The sequence below is a fragment of the Colius striatus genome, chromosome 13 (assembly GCF_028858725.1).
Source record: "Colius striatus isolate bColStr4 chromosome 13, bColStr4.1.hap1, whole genome shotgun sequence".
NCBI lineage: Eukaryota > Metazoa > Chordata > Aves > Coliiformes > Coliidae > Colius > Colius striatus.
In genome coordinates, this window is record NC_084771.1 from 19,858,557 (window position 1) to 19,876,564 (window position 18,008).

The following is an 18,008-nucleotide window of genomic DNA, read 5'->3' on the forward strand; positions in this document are numbered from 1 at the left end:
ATGCCAAAAACGTTGCCACTCCGTGCTGCAGGTCACCACACACCTGCATGATCCCGTGTCTTTACCACCATATCAGTGTGTCCTCTAATCTCATTTATCAAAACCAAAGGCCTTTCTCTGACACTTGAGGCACACTCAGCTAATATACATTTTCTCCCTGTTATGTTTGCTTTTTGTCAGTGGAGTCTCTGGAAGATGACAGAACAACATTCCTGGAGGGTGAAATGCTCAGTTTGACCAGGGAACAGGAGCCAACAACTGCACTGATTTGTACCCATTTGAGCCTGGGATGTAGGGCTGGGATGACTTCACTGTTACAGAGCAGGTGCATCTCACAGCCATCAATTCTGTTTTACAGAGGATACTGAATGCCAGTAGCATTGCCTTTTGACTATTAACAGCTTGGGGCTTATTTCACATTGTCAAATCAGAAGCATATACCCTAAGGCTAATCCTCCAAGACATCCAGGATTATTCTCCCGTGAAGGTAACAGATGGTACCTGTCAGCTGCTGGTTTTACTTCTAGCTCGTTGCTACTAGAGAGCAGCACTGCTTGTTCAAGTGTCACCTTAGCAAAAGAACACAGAAAGCAAAATCTTGTTTGGTTGGATGATGGTTAAGGTTTAAGTTGCAGTGGGATGATGATGAAGCTCTCTCTTGCACCACTGGCCCTTGGCTAAGAGGTGAGAGCAGCACAGAGCAAAGGCAGCAGTCACTTTGCCACGGGTGGAGCAAAGACTATTATCTCAAGATAAAATGGAAGGGGCCAGTACCAGGAACTGTATGTTAACAGACTTTGTGACTCAAATCTGTGTACACTGAAACATATTCAGAAATGTTCCCTGCCAAGCAACTCCTTTGTATTCACTTTATAAATAGAAGTGTCAGTCATTAAAAAAATGAAGCCCAGAGGCACACCCAGAGCAAGGCAGCATGGCCCAGTCAAGCACTGCTGTGAGATTTGAGGGCTGAATCCCAATGCAAAAACTTCATATAGAATGCAATGTTTAACTTAACAAAGCTCAGCAGCACTTCAACCCCATTGTCATCTGGGCTGTGCTAAATATGTGATTGTTCAAAGGCACACAAAGTGATTTATAAAGCTCTCTAGTTCAGTGTCACATCTGATTGCTGGGAATAAAGAGAAGAGTAATTTAAAATTCCAACAAGTACAGTAAAAGAGCTGCTTTAAGCCTCTAAATCCATCATTAGGTTGAGTTTCAAATGCACTTTACAATTTGGTTGTTTATTGCACAGCCTCATTTGTTGTCTAAAACATAGTTACAAGCTTCTTCTGCTTAAATGTTAGTGCATAAACCCACTGTTATTTTCAAGCACATAGAGAGTGAAAGTCTGTAAAGGTACCAATAACATAAACTTTTTTGAGGAGAGTACCCTGGCTTCTCACCTCAAAATAACTTGATCAGAAATACACCTAATCCTCTGCTTCCAGTTCCCAGAATGGGCACAGTGTATTAGCAAAAAGAGCAATGCCATTTCCTTATGAGGGTGCTGGGCTGGGCTTTTTTATGCTTTCTCCTTTTCTCACTTTAGAAAGAAGTACCATTTTTTTCCTTTTAACCATTCAAAATGCAGGGTCCCCTAGAGCAAACTCTTTATCCAACAAGCTTTGCTCTTTCTGAGGGGAAACACACACACAAAAGCACTGAAATGAGATACACAGGTCACTGATTGCTGGGTGATTAGAGGGCTGCGTGGCCAGACCCCAGTGCTTTGGGCTGATTTAGTGGGTGTTCTGACTTCCTTCACACAGTTCTTTGCTAGCCAGTGTCTGAGGTGGGTTTGCTTGGCATGGCACAGCATGGGCTCACACGTCCATCTGGCTGTGCTGCCTTTGCAGGTTTGTGTCCTGAGGATGGCATAAAAGCTGTTGGGTCGGTGTTGTGGTTTTAGCAGCCCCCTCCTTTCTATCCTACTTGCCATTTAGTAACATTATCCCCAGAGAGGAACTTTGCCTTATTATAAGTAGTGTGTATTGCATTATGCTGAATTCCAGCTAGATCTCCCTTGCTCTATGGGGCTCCTATTTGTCAAGTGATCTGTCAAGGCACAGGTCTGATATGATAGGTGAGTCTGTGCTGAAGTCAGTAGCTCAGGGTCCAGTTTGGGGTGTTCATGAGTGCCTGAAGTATTCAGTTTTTCCCTTAAAGTTACTGAAATAAAATAGCCATTCAAACATTGAGCCCCATTTTTACCAAAGTGTGGATTGCAGTGTTCTGGCTTTGTCCTAGCTGGGGAGAGTCAGTCTGTCTGTCTGTCTCCTGCAGTTTTGGGTGGATATAAGCACTTTCCACTGCCTGCTCGTTGGGTGCAGACAGGCTGCCTCTATCACTGTGATGGCTTTGCTGATACTGCACACAATGGTTCATTGTGCTTATGGCAGAGGATGCTGTAAAATTGCTCTTCAGAGAAGGCTGCCTTCACACCATCACTTGCTGTCCTCAGCTGTCTGTGGAGGAACACTTGTAAAGAGCCCACTGTTGAAATACAGCCTGAAAGCTTTCACAACAATATCAAATGCAACATACCCTTCCATCTTTGTCCTCTTCCCAACCAAGGAGGAGCAGCAGGATGAAAACTTTCAGTGTGTTTTTGAATCCACTGTGTACAAGCAGGTAACCAAGCCAGACACAAACCCAAATCAAACCTGTCTTTTCATCAAAGGAAAAGAGCAGATTGGCAGACACAGGATTTCCCCTGTGCAGACAACTGTTCCTCTTCAGGAGGGAACAAAAGAAAAGGAAACCAGCATGGAGCTGTAACTGAAACAGTTGGAAATGGAAACAAATAAACAGGCTTCCAGTTGGCTGGGGTTTAATGATGCAGAGAGAAAGGTTGCCTGAGGAAAGCCAAGGAATTGTGCCCATCCCAGGTGATAACTGTGGAATCCAAGAGAATTGTGTCCCTGTAAAGGCTGCAGAGGATAAATACTACCCAGCCACAAAAGTGCAGTCCCCTGGCAGACATCCAAACCTTGTTCCAAGTGGGTGACTCCTTGTACCAGTCTGCCCACAATTTGTGCTGCTGTGAGGAAAATCACACCTGTCAGGAGCAGGATGTGGGAGAAAATGGGCTTTGGCACCCACTCGCTGCTCACAATGGCCTGAAACCTTATTCTGACAGTTTCCACACCTCTGGACTATTGCAGTTGGGGTAGCTTGGACATTTTAGATGGCTCAAAAATTGACTGGCAGTTAGTTCAGTGGGGTTTTGCTAAGAGCATGTAAAATGCTGGACCTCTGTGGTCTGATCTGGCCTTTTTGACAGGCACAGAAGATGTATGAGGTTTTCTTTTCCTGTATTGGCTGTTGGAAGCTGGTGCCTGCTGCAGCCAAAGGGATTTGTTTGTGTGTAACACACCACAATAGAACTGTAACACCTGTACCCACAGCAGTGTTTATTTAGTCATACAGCTCCCATGTGAAATCGATGCAAATGTAAGCACCTGGATAAATTTGTGGATCTCACTCATGCCTTCTGGGTTGATGGTAACACTCTCCCTGTCTTCCCTGCCTCCTGCCCTGAGAAAAGCACAATAAAACCCCAACAGAGAGGCAGCTGCTCATGATGTAGCTCTAGACATCCTGAGGATGCTGGGGTAGCATCCCCTGACCCAGGACTGGGCTGCCTGGGTTGGGCTGGACTAGAACAAGGGGAGTGCTGGAAAGAGTTTTGTTGCAGAGGCACAGTGCTGGTTTAGCAGAGTGATGTGGTGGTAAGTTTTACCCATCATTTGGTGAGTGAGCTCTGTAGCACGAGTGCTCTGGCTGATGCAGGCTAAAGAATGACTTTCTAACAAAGAGTGCCACCATCAAGGAATCCATTTATTCGCTGTGGCTTGGGTGTCAAAACCAAAGCAAGCTCTCTGCTGCGTGATAAACCACAGTGAAATGGTTCTGTCTTTGTACAATTGCTGTTCTTGGATTTGCATTGCCTGCAGAACCTTTTCACTGTGTGTGATTAACTCTCACTGTTGTGCCTTCTTTCCCCGCCCCCCTTGTTCTTTTTCATGTAGTTTCAGAATTAAAGTTACTTAAAGCAAAAAAAAACCACAACAAAAAGGGAAAAGTCACAGTGAGAATCTCTGCAAACTGTCTGTCGCTCTGTTCAGAGGGAAAGGTCTTTTTTCTAATCATGGTTTACATTTTCATAGGTTAACAATTTCTGAAACTGTCAAGTGATTTTGTTCCTTGAGTTTGGCAACATTGGTGGTACTTTTCTAAAACGAAAAATGCTTTCAGCTTAAGAGTGTGTAACTGTATAATTTATATGGTGCCTGCTTGCCTCAAGAGGTATGATAATGTGATTTTAAGATTACTGTGCCAAACTAAAACCTGGCATAAAATGAATGCAATTGGGCTGAACTCTATACTTTCCACCTGCTTCTGAGGTCCTGCTCTGGCAGGGGGGTTGGACTGGATGAACTTTCAAGGTCCCTTCCAGCCATTAAGATTCTGTGATTCTATGAAATGGAGGGTTTAGGTGGATAGACATTAAAACAACCTTAGTGTTTGGTCCTTTTCAAACGTCCCAGTTCATGTTGTCAAATGAATACAAGGCAATCTCGTTCTTTGTTTTTAAAATTAGTTTTTCATTCTCAGCTCTTCGAGGAAATGCTTGGACAGAGAGGTCTCAGCACTCACCTCAGCTGCTCCCTACTCAGAGTAGGGAGGAATTGCTAAAAATCTCTTTGCTTTTGCCATGCTCCCTTTTAGGAAAGAGCCTAAAGCAGCCCTGGTGTCTCAGCATTGCTTTGCCAGCCCAAGCTTTTCCTAGATGCTAATGTCTTGCATTTCACTTCTCATAACTGGCTCCTGGAGGGAACCGAAGTATCTGGGAGAAGCTGTTTCAGGCTCCACATCTCGGCTGCCCTCTGAAGGAGCCAAACTGCAGTGAGACTGCATGGCCTCTTTTTTTGGAGAGGCAGAACAGTAGTTGTATATGCCATTAATTATTAATTTATGGTTATATAGCTTGTTCTCCTCAGTTGCCCTGCTCCTTGTGTGGGTGCTGTGGGGTCCCTGGTGGCAGCTTGAGCCTGACTGCCAGCAGCCACCTCTCCTCTGCTGCTCCACCACCAGCCCCTCGAGGTGGGATGTGATGGGATGCTTTCCTCAGGACACCCCGGGCAGTCCATTGAGAATGGTGCAGCACATTGAGGTGAGCCTCAACAAGCTGATGTGAAGTGAGCCAAGAGAGACTGCTTGCTTAGTGCCTGGTTTTGATGAGACTTTTCCTTTTAATCCCCAGGAGCTTCATACTGGGAGGTTACTTGTTTAGTTGGTTTTAATTCTCAGGGATAATAATACGATGCTTCCTATCTTGTGTTGTTAATCATCTCATTAGAGTTGTCTTAATTATTTTAATTAGAGTGATTATGACAGTGAAATGGTGTCGTGATGTGAAGTTTTTGAGCTGCTATCCTGAATAAAAAACAGTGCAGAAGACTGGCTGAGATAAGCCTGAGCACTTTTTTGTCATGCCTTTGATTTGCTTATGGCAGGCAACTAAAGTTGTTCATCAACTGATGAGGACTCAGATCCTATAGCCCGGCAGCTTTGTTGCACACTGTGTACAAGCAGGTCACCTTTGGAAGTACTGGTCATCCTTTGGTGATCAAGGAGGCAGTGAGTTTGCAACTGGAGGGAAGTAATGGAAAATGAAACTGTTAGCAGCCTGTACATTGTGGGAGCAGCTGGGAGAGAAATTCTTCTGATGGCTTCATCTGAAAAACACATGCATCTGAATAGCATGCAGGGTGTAACCTTTGAAGAACAACTGTCTAATCCAGTTGTACACAGCAATTGGCTTCAAACGAGCTGATAGAAGCAGTGGGGCAGTCCAGCCTGGCACTGTGACATCCCTGTCATGCCTTCACTCGCAGCAGTGGGGTTTTGCAGCTGTGCAAACATGTCCTGTGTGTGGAGAAGCCACTGATCCATGGCCAGGAGCTGTGGCACGCTCTGTGCCAGCCCTGGCCCTGCAGCAGAGCTCACTTGGGCAGGAAGCATGCTTGACTCCCGCTGCCTCCAGCCTGTGTCCTGCCCGGCTACATCTTGGCTCTCACATCATATCTGGCTTCCCCCAGCCCAGGCTGGTAGACGCTGCAGAGCCCCAGGCACCATGTGTGCCACCTTGCAAGACCCCGCACCCATAGGCACCTGGGGACCTCCATCCAGGCTCCTTGAGCAGGTCCCTCTGCTCACCCAGCCAGGCTTGTCCTCACCAGGGCTGCCTCAGAGCACTCAGCTTGTGGCGACATTGTGATTTGTAAAGTACCCTGTAATTCCCAGGCTCTCACAGGGAGAAAGCAAAAAGCCACAGGATTGTACAGGCCTGTACACTTTGAATTAGTGTTAGCTTTTCATTCTGGTTATTGTCGTTCAGGTTAATGTCGTGTATCCACCTGGGCCTGTTCCATTCAGCATCCACTGCAGTCACTACCTTTGCATCTCTACACAAAGTTGGTTTCGGTTCACTGGGATTTTGGGAGTCAGGTCACGCCCCAGCTGACAACTGACCTGTATCAGGTGGATTAGAGTGTTTGCACACTGCTAACAGTAATTACATGGAATTAAAGTGCCTTCCTGGGACAGCAAGACCCTGACCTTGCAAACGTTCCTTTGCAGCCCTGATTTCAGTCCTGTGGCGTCAGTGGGGCTGCTGCGGCACTGGAGTCGGCACATGTGTGGTTGGGGAAGCAGGGCTGAGGGCTGAGGGCTGAGGGGAGGAGGCCACCACTGAGCTCATGTACTGTGGGAAGCTGCTATTTAGTCTCTGTTTCATCATGGTAATGTGTTGCATAGGGGAGACAGTGGCCTAAGGTGCACCAGGATTGTTAAATTTATCACCAACCATGTAATAACTAAAGGTTTCCCCATAATCCTGACCTCTGCGTGGGGCAGCGGGTAATGACAGCAAAAGTCAGTTTATATTTACTCTTTCTTTAAGGAAAGGCTGTTTCTATCCTTTTGGTTGCATGCAAAAAATCTTTAAATAGTTCCAAATATACTCTAAAGGAACAAAACCGAGAAAGCAAAACAACTATGTACATAATTCTTCTGTTTTAACAAGTATTTAAACATATTGTCATTATTTTTATGACCCTGTTCCTGTTTTTTTACTCTGTGGAGTGGCTCTAGTGAAACACACAGCTCCCATGGTTATGGCAGCATATGGCAGCATATGGCTTTAGAAAAGATTTTTATTTTCAGCTTCTTTCTGTTAGGACTTCACAGCCAAACAGGACAATGCCTCCTGCCAGTTTTTCTGCATTCACAACAACATTTACAATGAGTAGATGATTTCTAGAAAGAAATTTATTTGAATACTACAATCTCCCTTGCAGTTCAAATGCCATTCATTTTTGCAAATGTTTTCTTTTTTAGAGCATGGACTCAACAAAGGAATAAACATAAATGGTGTAGGAGTTCATCACTGGCTCTTGACCATGAAAATTAACTTCATTAATTGTGATTGAACACAAATCCATGTGACATTTTTTTTATATACCATAAATGTGTTATCCCTCATTGTAGCAGCTTAATTTGCAGTTCCAAAGAACATGCAGCAAATCCTTCCCATTTCCTTAGAAAATGCTATTTTTGTGATCTCATTCATTCCTGTAACCAAACTCATTTTGTGCAGTAGTCCCTGAAGGCAATACAGCAAAAGCAACACTTCCTCCAGGTATAACATTCTGTCAGAGTCCTGGTTTATTCCATGGATGTTAAGCAAACAACCTATTTTGCTATCTTTTACAGCAACACAAAAGCTTTGTGTACATTAGTAGCTTAAAACCTCATCATTGAGACAGGAATACGTACAGGGGAGCCTTTCAGCCTTGCTTGGTTTGGTGAAGGGAACAAGGGAGGAAAGGAACAGATACCTGCTCTGCTGTAAGGCAACAGGACAAAATGTTCTCCTAATTTTTTGTAATGAGAAATAATGTTCAAACTAGTGTTCCTTTCTCTGAAGAATTCTCTTTTCTGCTCAGGCTGCTTACCAAGGCACTAAATACCAAATGCACTTTGTCCTTTGAAATTCTGGTTATAAGCAGTTTTGAAACCTGTTTGTTTTGAGTAGGAGTTCTTGCACTGATGTCTGGCAGTTCAGTGGGACTTCTCTCAAGAGAGATGTCTACTTATTGTCCTTAAAATCCACTGGAAAAATGCAGCCTTTCAGTTCAAAATGAGTGCAGCCTTCACTTAGGTCACCCTGTCAGAACCAAAGAGAAATTCACTTTTAAATGTGACTGGGACTGCGAGAGGGCAGCAAAATCACTGATATTTCAAAGAAACCTCTGTAAAAAGAAGATTTATTGTTTGCTTGTTTTGAAAGGCATGCCAGGATGTGTTCCCAACAGGAGAGACTGTATTATTTCCTCTTACAGCAAAGTGCATTATGAAAGCCAGTTAGCAGCAAACAAGGATTTCTGATGGCTTCCTGCTGATGTGAAGGGAGCATGCAGGGCATCCAGAGGGCAGGGATGGGACAGTGTGCAGAAGGGATGTCAAGCACTATCACTTAACCATCAACAGCGTATTTCTGTCTGAAAACAGTAAACCTTTGCTAATTGCCTCTCTTTCAGAAGTTACCTTCTGCTTCAAGTTGTCTTCTGCTGTAAAATGAATTGCTGCACAGCTTGGAAGCCAGAGAAGAGACTTCTCAGGATGCTTTTTGCTACAGGCACTAAATATCTTGTCTGAATCCTGAGTTCAGCCCAGCAAACCTGGAGTGACAGTGGTGGTAGAATCAGCTGCATAGTGTGTTCCTCTTCTGTGATGGTTTCCCTCTGTTGTAGCACTGCTCTCAACATTTTGAAGTGGGGCTGCTTGGCCATGTCACCTCAGTTCCTCACAAAGTCAGTGAAAGAAGAGACTCCTCAGGCAGGAGGCCCACACTCTTCCTCACCTATTGTAGGATGGGGTGATTCATCTCTATGGATATTCCTCCATTTCTACACACAAAACTCACCTCTAGCAACCAGCTCTTCTCACTGGTATGAGTCTGGACCTTGCCCCAGTAATTGGGGACAGACTCAAGCCCCTTGGATCACTCAAGCCATGGGTGGCTGCCTGCACTTGGCCATCCCACTCTGTCACTGGTAGCTGGGATGAATGTAGCCCTATGGAAATTGTTGGCTTTGCTGTAAGCAATTAGTAACATCTTTCCCATGAGCCACATGATTTGTAAGCCTCTTCAAAAGTTCTCTGAAACATGAGCCAATTTCTCTTTTAAGACTGTTATTAAAAAGATATATATAATCTCTTACAATGCACGCAGTGCTGAACAAGATAGTATCAAAAACCTTTCATACTTCTCACTGCCAACCAGTACAGATTTATACCTTGCAGTGGAAAGGACACAGAGCTTCAGTTTTCAATTAAAACAGTTCAGCTTTTAGTCAGTTAAAATTGAGGTCCACAGTGCCAAATAAAATACAGCCAGGCTCTTAGCTGGTTTACACTGGACGAGCTCCATGTAGCTTCAGTTGACCTGCACTGATTTTTACTTGCTGCATTTTGGCAGTTACATGACTTTCCTTCTCTAACCAAGACAGAAATACAGCAGACTTGCAAGCAATGTGTCTGAAGAGACACATTGCTATTGTGTACCTGTTCAGTCCTAGATTCACTGTTCCTGCAGGTGTGAGTAGGATCCTGCTCATACACAGCTTTATTGTTTTGGGGGGTTTTATTTCTCCTTTTGAGTCCACGTTTCTGTTTATGGCTTGCTGCTGGAGCATTTGCACTGATGGACTCTGGATTTTTTTAATCTGTTTCTTTATTCTGGCATGTTGTAAACTTAAAATTTAACATCCAGTAAACAAAACTGTTTGTTCTCCATATAATATCTTTGTGACAAGACAGTGGGAAGCAAAAGGCATCTACAAGCAGCGCATTCTTCCCTTGGTGCTCACAGAAATCGGAGCACTGCAGTTATAGCTGTGGAGGAAAGTTACAGAGACCCATTGGGGTCGCAAAAATCTGAATGAAAACCCACAGCCAAACAGCTGCTGGTGACTGTGTCATGCTTCCACGTTCAGGTTCCTGTAACACTGAGATGAATCATGAAGTAACACCAAGAGCATTAATCACACTGCTACGTACTCTTCAGCTATCTTTTGGCAGCCTTTTGAAAGTCACAGCTAAAAATACTGAAAACACTCTAGGCTTAATGGGATCTGAGTTAAGAAAAAACATAGAAAGAAAATGACTGAGAACAGTGTGTTATGGCTGTACTTCCAGAGGGCCCAGTGGAGGTGAGGTAAGAAAAGGGCTGTTCATCTGACTCAAAGGTGCACCTGATCTAAAGAGTAGTCTGAGGGGTTGTGTAGGTTTTGAGGGACACTTTTCCCTTACTGGAATACGAGTGAACAGACCTTTGTCGCTTCAGCCATGGCACAAGGGAAGGCAGTGCCCCCAGAGACAGATCCCTGCCTGAGCAGCAGCGCCTAAGGGTTATTGCAGAGGCACTGTTGTCTTCAGGCAAGCCCAAGGCTGCTTTAAAACCTACTGAGGGCTTAAAAAGCCTCAAGTCTCCTCTTCTCCCTGCTGAACACAGTAAGCCAGGGAGCTGAATGTCATTTGCAGAACTGTCTGTTTCCTCAGTTCTCAGTTTACCTGACCTGGAGGAAATACAGAGCTAACACTAAACTTAGCTAATTGAGATAATTGCAAATACTCCCATCTCCTGAATTCTTAATGTTACCCTTTTCAAAAAAAAAAAAAAGCTTAAACCTCATTGTATGGCGACTTGAGGATCTCCCAGGATCATTGGGCAGACCAATGGGTTTCATCTCAGGGCTGGAACTCATGGAGAGGTCAATGGTGCTGCTGGGGACAAATTGAACTTTGGGGCAAGGTGCTTCACTCTGCATTCTTCATATTCCTGGTTTAAAAATAGAGACAGCCATGTAAAAGAGTCTGTGTGTAGCAGGCAGACAGCAGAAACTGAGTGCACGTGTGAAAGTGTGACTAGTCTTGCTTTTAGCCTTATCTGCTGTAGAAGACAAAAGCTGTGGGAGTTGCCATATCTGCAGCAGCTCAGGACAGCATGTACTGCAAATAACCCTGTGTTGCCCTCAATGCCCTTTTCTCATCTGGGTGCTAAATCCTTTGAGGGCTGCACTGGTTTTTTTCCCTAATGTGCCACATTGTAGACTACCATAGCCCAAACTAGCAAGTTAGGGGTACTACCCAGGTCTTGTAGAGCCTCTTGATTTTTCCTTGCTGTCTGATCTGTTACTGTACCTTGTATTTCTCCTCATGATGGCTGTGCCTTGATGTGAGCGGACGGAGACTGGTGAGGCACTAAGGGGATGGAGTGTAACATCACTTATCTAGACTATGTTGAAGAGGTACATAGCAAGGATGTTGTAATCCAAATAAACTGGAATTCCCGGGGAAACAGCTTCAAATCAAAGCTTAATTTTAGCTGTCGCGGGTTGGAACAGAGGTTTGCGGTGGTCTTTATCTGCCCCAAGAATACCTCTTGGCTCCCAGCATCCAACTCTTTTACTCCTTGGGCATGGACCAAGAGGAGACAGATGGGTTTTGTTTCCAAAGCAGACAAGTCTACATCTGGGAGCCATGAGCAGGAGCTATGAGCAGGCTGGTGGCTCCTGAGGTGCTGCCTTGCTGGTCCAGCTGCGGGGCTCCTCTGTGCCATAGGGCTACCTAGGGCAGAGAGCTGGGGCTAAGGCAGGCCGTGCTGCTGCCTACAGCTGCTCTGACATCTTACATCTCTCATAACACTTTATGCTCCTCCTAACTCCTTACGCCTCTCCGAACACCTTGCCTTTCTGAGCTGGGTCCTGTCCTGGGACCACTGACAAGCTAAAATAGTTTGAAAAACCGATATTTGGGCAAGTTGAAAGGATCCCCAACCCCAACCTTCCTCCCAAACACAAACTGCCGCCCGCCCCACGTGTCCCCAGCCCCCTGCAACCCGCGCGATCCCGGCTCCCGCTCTCGCCGCCCGCTACTCCGCGCCGGGTTTTCCGCGGAGCTGCGTCAGGCGTCAGACCACGCCCCCATCGCCAGGCCCCGCCCCCGGCTCCAGGCCCCGCCCCCGCTCCAGGCCCCGCCCCTGTCACCGCCCCGAGTCAGGCCCCGCCCCGGGATCCAGGCCCCGCCCTCGGACCCAGGCCCCGCCCCCGCTCCAGGCCCCGCCCCTGTCACCGCCCCGCGCTAGGCCCCGCCCCTGTCACCGCCCCCCGCGTCAGGCCCCGCCCCTGTCACCGCCCCCCGCGTCAGGCCCCGCCCCCGGATCCGGGCCCTGCCCTCGCGCCAGGCCCCGCCCCTGTCACCGCCCCCGAGTCAGGCCCCGCCCCGGGATCCAGGCCCCGCCCTCGGACCCAGGCCCCGCCCCCGTAACCGCCCCCGCAGCAGGCCCCGCCCCTGTCCCCGCCCCCGAGTCAGGCCCCGCCCCTGGATCCAGGCCCCGCCCTCGCGCCAGGCACCGCCCCCGACACCGCCCCCGCGCCAGGCCCCGCCCCTGCCACCGCCCCCGGTTCCAGGCCCCGCCCCCGCGCTAGGCCCCGCCCCCGTCACCGCCCCGTGTTAGGCCCCGCCCCCGTCACCGCCCCCGCCGCGCCGCCGCCCGCCCCGCGCCGCCGAGGGCAGGTAAGGGCTGCCGGGGAAGCGCTGCTCACGGCGCCCGGCCGGTGTCTGCGGGGGGCGGGAGCGTAGTCCTCCAGCCGGGTCTGGGCTGGCCGGGCTGAGCGGCGCCGGTGGGGGGCGAGAGCCGCGGGACGGGGCGAGCCGGCAGCGTCCGGCGGCGGGCCGCGGGGAGAGCGGCGGCAGGCGGTTCTGTCCCGGCCGCGGTACCGCTCCCCTCTCTCCCTGTTGCTGCGAGGCCGGTGGCAAAGCGAGCGGCGGCCGCGGCCAGCCGCGTCCCGGAGCGTTGCGGGAGCTGTTCGTGGGCAACGCTCTAGGAAAGCGAGCCCTCGTAATGAGGCGGCTGGCTCCACACGCTGCACGGAGCCCTTCTGTATCTGGCAGCACAAACTCCAGATTGCGGATGAGGAGGTTGTTTCTTAGAAGGTTGTTTCCAAAACTCCCCATTTCGCAGGTGCTGGAGGGAATGATGCCTTCCAAATACACCTCATCTTAGGCAATGAGGAGATGCGCCTGCCGCTGCCCTTGGGGACCAGCTCCACGTGGCCCTGTGCCACAGCAGCCTGGCCGTGCCCTGCCTCTCATAGGGATGCTCCTGAGCCCGGTGTTGCCTAAATAAACGTGTATTTTGTCTTGTATTGGTGAATTGTGTTGTCAAGGCTTTTGGCAGCGAGTCGTGGGGTGGTTTTGGGGCCTGTGAGCGACGGCTGGTTTTCAGAAGGGAGGTACCAAGGGTGCAGCTGTGTTGTAGAAAAGATCTGACGTGAAAAACGTCTGAAAAAAGAGGCAGATCCTACAGAACTGGGGCACTTCTGATGCTTTATAACATATTTTTTGTTACTGTTTCTCACCTTTATATCTGAAGTTAACTGTGAAAACCTGGAATGTGAAGCGTCACTTGCCTGTGCTTTCTCCAGGTGTTTTGTCTGTATTTCCCTACCCCCCTGCCATTCTGGTTTTATTTACTTCCTTATTCATGTTTCATTGTTTTCAGTAGTTGTCATAGCAACAAGAGCAGTATTTATTAATTTCTATTCCCTTTGCAGCCAGCTCTCCAATGTGATCGATGCTGTTGTATAAGCTCTGGTAACCTGTGGTCACTTCTTTTCCAGTTATTAAGTCTCTCTTGGGTTTCTTTGGTAGTGAGTATTTTCTTTTAATAAAATAGTTTGCAGCAGAGCTGATCCTCCCTAGTGCTGTTATAGACCATGCTGTGCCCCCCTGCATCTCTGCCCCCAGGGGATGGTCAGGATGCTGCAGATGTGTCAGATTTCTGTGAGGATGTCAGCAGGCAAGGATCAATTGGTTATGAGGGCTGAACTCAGCTCCTTTTACCCTCCCCTCCTCACTGCCCCTCCCCTGTTCCACCTTTGGTGGAATATCAGACAGACTCCTTCTGAGGACCCAAGTTTTTGCTCTCCTGCACAATTCCATAACTGAAGCACAAACTTGCTTTTTTTCCTCCTGAACTCCTGGATCATGTCCCTTTCATGTGCCTCCACCACTGGGAAAGAGGCAGCCCTTGCATGGATCACATCCCTTTCATGTGCCTCCACCACTGGGAAAGAGGCAGCCCTTGCATGGATCACATCCCTTTCATGTGCCTCCACCACTGGGAAAGAGGCAGCCCTTGCCATGGTATGGCACAACGTGGGCCAAGTGTTCATTGTCCAACGGGCTCGCTTTGATTGCATTGCAATCAATATTGTTATCTACGCTTCAGAGACGTGGGAGGGAGAAAGAACAGGAATAAATGTTTGCAATAAAGTTGAAAGGAGCATGTAGCTGTCCAGGGTGAGGGGAGTGTCAACAGGCAGCATTGAGAAATAAGCGCCTACTAGTGACTCATGAATCGAAATCAAGTTACCTTTTGGCAAGTTAAACCTAGTGGTACAATTCATCTTGGAGGAAAGAAACCAGACAGGATGGGGACAGCAGTTCAGTGGAACTCACTGATGGAGGATGTGGTATGCATGCAGCTTGTTAGGTTGAACGTGGCACTGCAAAGCAGAGCAGTCAGTAGCCAGGAGTGTCCCTGGACAGATATCTTAACCTCCTGCAGTGTAATCTGCATTCCACACATCAGTGTCATCGTATGGTTATGTTTGGGCAGATTTACAGTTGTCACTGCTCATGTAAAAGCTCCAAATCTTATTCAGCTTGACCACCTAGAAATAAAACTACATTATTCAATAGTGCAGGTGATCTTGTTATTCTAATCCAAAAAAGTCTGTCTTTCACACCTCACTGGAAGATTGCTGAGTATTCATGGAGCTGCACAGATGGGAGAAACACCTTGTCTGTGCAAGAAAATGGTACCAGATGATCATCTGAAACTGACTTTTAATGATTTAATTAAAATAGTTCAGTCTGTGTTTGGATTCATTGCTTGAGGTTACCTACACTTTATATAGGTCCATGTGCGGATTTGTGCTAGTTTAAGTACATCTGTTTGTTTATAGCCAGCTCTGATGCTAATTAACCTACTGTAACTTTCTTCTGTAGAGAAAACCTGGTATGAGAACTGTGCCTTTGTGATGAAATTAGTGTGGCATCTGATTTGTTGAAGTAATTCATTTACTTTAACTTCAGGCTGCCCATCTCTGTCTCACATCTGTGGGTGCTGTACATCACCCTTCACTGAGAAGGCTTAAATACCAGATCTCTCACCTACGTCTGAGGACTGCAGGGGACAGACAGTGGAAGCAGGTGCTTGTATTTCTTATTGTAGATACCAAGTACTATCAGAGATCACTTCTGTCCTACTCAAGTCATCCAGCCCCTAGAGCATATCCATGACTAAGTCTGTACTTGTGTTGGAAAGTTGTGTTGTTCCTGGAAGAAAAAGGGCCAGTTGATTCAAAATATTCCCATGTATGAATCTGGTTTCTCGTGGAATGAGATCTGTGGTAGAAGGTGAAGTTACAGCCTTACTAAAGAGATTACTTTCCTTGGAGTTTCCTTTGGCTGTGTCTGAGGGTGACAAAATAAGAAAGCTTTGTTTGAAATGGTACCACAGTGCATTTCTGTACTCAAACGAGGCACAGCATGTGTTTGGAAATCAGAAGGGAAGGAGATAAGAGTCTCCAATCAGGCACAGACTCGAGCTTCATTTTTCTTCCCTTTCATAATGAGGGGGCTGACCCCAGACCCTGGATGTAGCCCCTCTATGTTTTGGCATCACAAACTAGAAATTCCAGATCAGGAAACTATTTCTTAGGTTGTTTCCAAAACTTTCTGTTGCCCAGATACTGGAGGGAATTATACCTTCCAAACACACCTCATCTTAGGCAATGAGGAGATGTACCCCGCTGTTCTGCAGTTACTTTCATTCCATTTTTATTTCAGAATCATCCAGGCGTGGCTGAGGCTTAAAATAATTGTTGAGCAGAAGGAAGGATCCCTCAGTATGCAAAGTTTCCTAAACAAACAGCACTAGTTTCCCATGGGTTTTAGTGCTGTGCTCTGCCTCGTGCCATCAGACAAAGGAGTACAAAGGGATTGGGCCCCATGTAACTTTGACTTCTTTGCTTCCACAGTGTTACAAAACCAGCCAGTCTGGGGATTGTTATTTTTTTTTCATTCAGTAACATGCCTTCTGGTCCCGAGGGCTCCTGACCAGGGACAGGTGACCAGGCAGGTGTTGTAAGCTCAATATTGCTGGGGCATAACGAGCAGGGTCAGAAAAGCAATTTATGACATGTCACCACTGGAGGCAAACATGGAGAAATTATGTTTGGAAGGAAGCAAAGTTGAGGTCAGCAAATGTTTTTCAGGGTCAAAAATAAAAGCCACATGTTCCCACGAGTGGTTGGTTTTTTCTTCTCCCAGTCTTGTAGTCTCTTTTGTTTGAACTCAGCCAAAGCTTATCTTCCATGTCCCTTTTCATATTGAAAATATCCAGGTTCTGAGGATGAGTGAGTAACAAATGGAGACAGGGAGATGATCAATCTAAATATATAATCTTCACCTGCAGTAGCCTGACTTTAAGATGCTAATTTCTCACTTTCACCTACCATATGTTTATGTTATTGCCTTCTCAAGTATAACAGCTGAGAAGATGCTTTCAGCAGTAACTCTCATACCACACAGCATCTAAAAAACACTGCTAGCAGGACAACTGGATTCTTTAAAGATGAGGGAAGCCTAGCTACAAGGATATTTCTCTGATGGGCATGTCAGTGCAGCAGAAATGAAGCAAGACACAGCAAGGTCTCTGAAATACTGGCATCTCCTCTTGCAGCAGGGACAGTGCCGTCCTTGTTCAATGGCATATTAGAGGACTTCTTTGTGTCCCGGGGGCTATGCTTGTTTATTTGTGTTCTGGCAATCTGCAGAATTACAATGAGCTACATCCTGCAAGATCTGCAAATAGTCCCCACCTATGAAATAAACAGACTCAAATATTTAAACTGGATTATCAGTTTATTACCAGTGAAAGGCCTTGTCGACCTTAAGGAGTCTGACTCACACTTCTCTGATGGGGTTTTTTTTTTGGTGATGCTGGCTCTAGGAAGTAATGGTTAGGATTGAGAAGCTCAGCCTTTTGTTTACCCTAGGTGGTAACTGCAGGATGGTTCATTTAATTAAAAATGGATAATAGGAAGTAAATTGTATGTAATGCAAATTCCACCTGTGCAGTTCTTTGTTAGAAGGAGATGGGCAGGGTTCAGTGGAGATAATTGCTGACTTAACCTTGTGTTGGGTAGAAGTGCATGAGAGAAAAATGCTTATGCATCATTTCTTTACAAAAGGAAACTGAAGCTGTAACAGAACTTTTTGTAATGTTGTAGGCCTCCTACCTCCTCCAGAAGCAGAGGGTTTTCTGAGGCTGAGTGTAAACAAGCTGATTTCACTTGCTTCTGATGTGGTCAGTCGAGCATTTCCTCAGGTACACATTCCCCACAAGAGCTGAATGGGGGAGTTTACCCAGTTTTCTGGCTTAGCATTGTATTGTTCTAAAATATCTTCTACTGGCTCCTCTCACTGGGGCTGGGCTGGAGACCTTATTGCTGTGCTGAATTCCTGCGTAGGAGCATCCCAGGGCCATTCCTGATTAATGGGTGTCCTTTGCTAAAGCTGCCCAGGGCGAGGAAGAGGAAAAAGATTTTAATAAAACATTATTGTGCTGGACATTATTGGAAAGTGTAATGTGAGACAATGATGGAAACTGAGAGAAACCACCCAAGGCTGTGCTCACAATGAACTGAGCAGTAGTTTTTGTTCTGGGATGCAGGTCCGAGTGAAAAGCCATCACTAGGCTCAGAGGGATCTGAGGTGGGAACAGCACATTCTTTGATGTACAGCTCTCACTGAACAGAGAGAATCTGTGTAAGGGCTGTGATTAGTTGAGCTTGAGTACT

The 18,008-nt window shown here is 46.8% G+C and overlaps 1 protein-coding gene across 4 annotated transcripts in view; it reads left to right on the forward strand.

Moving 5' to 3' along the window:
• LOC104563402 (synaptotagmin-like protein 4) overlaps positions 1-18,008 on the forward strand; it is a 75,524-nt gene that overhangs the window by 25,954 nt on the left and 31,562 nt on the right. The window contains exon 1 of one of the 4 annotated variants that reach the window (XM_062006274.1): positions 12,617-12,651. The exons of the other annotated variants lie outside the window; for them this stretch is intronic. The gene's annotated coding sequence lies outside the window, so the exon portion shown is untranslated. Of the gene's footprint in view, positions 1-12,616; positions 12,652-18,008 lie in introns of those variants that run through there. 4 annotated transcript variants of the gene reach the window in all.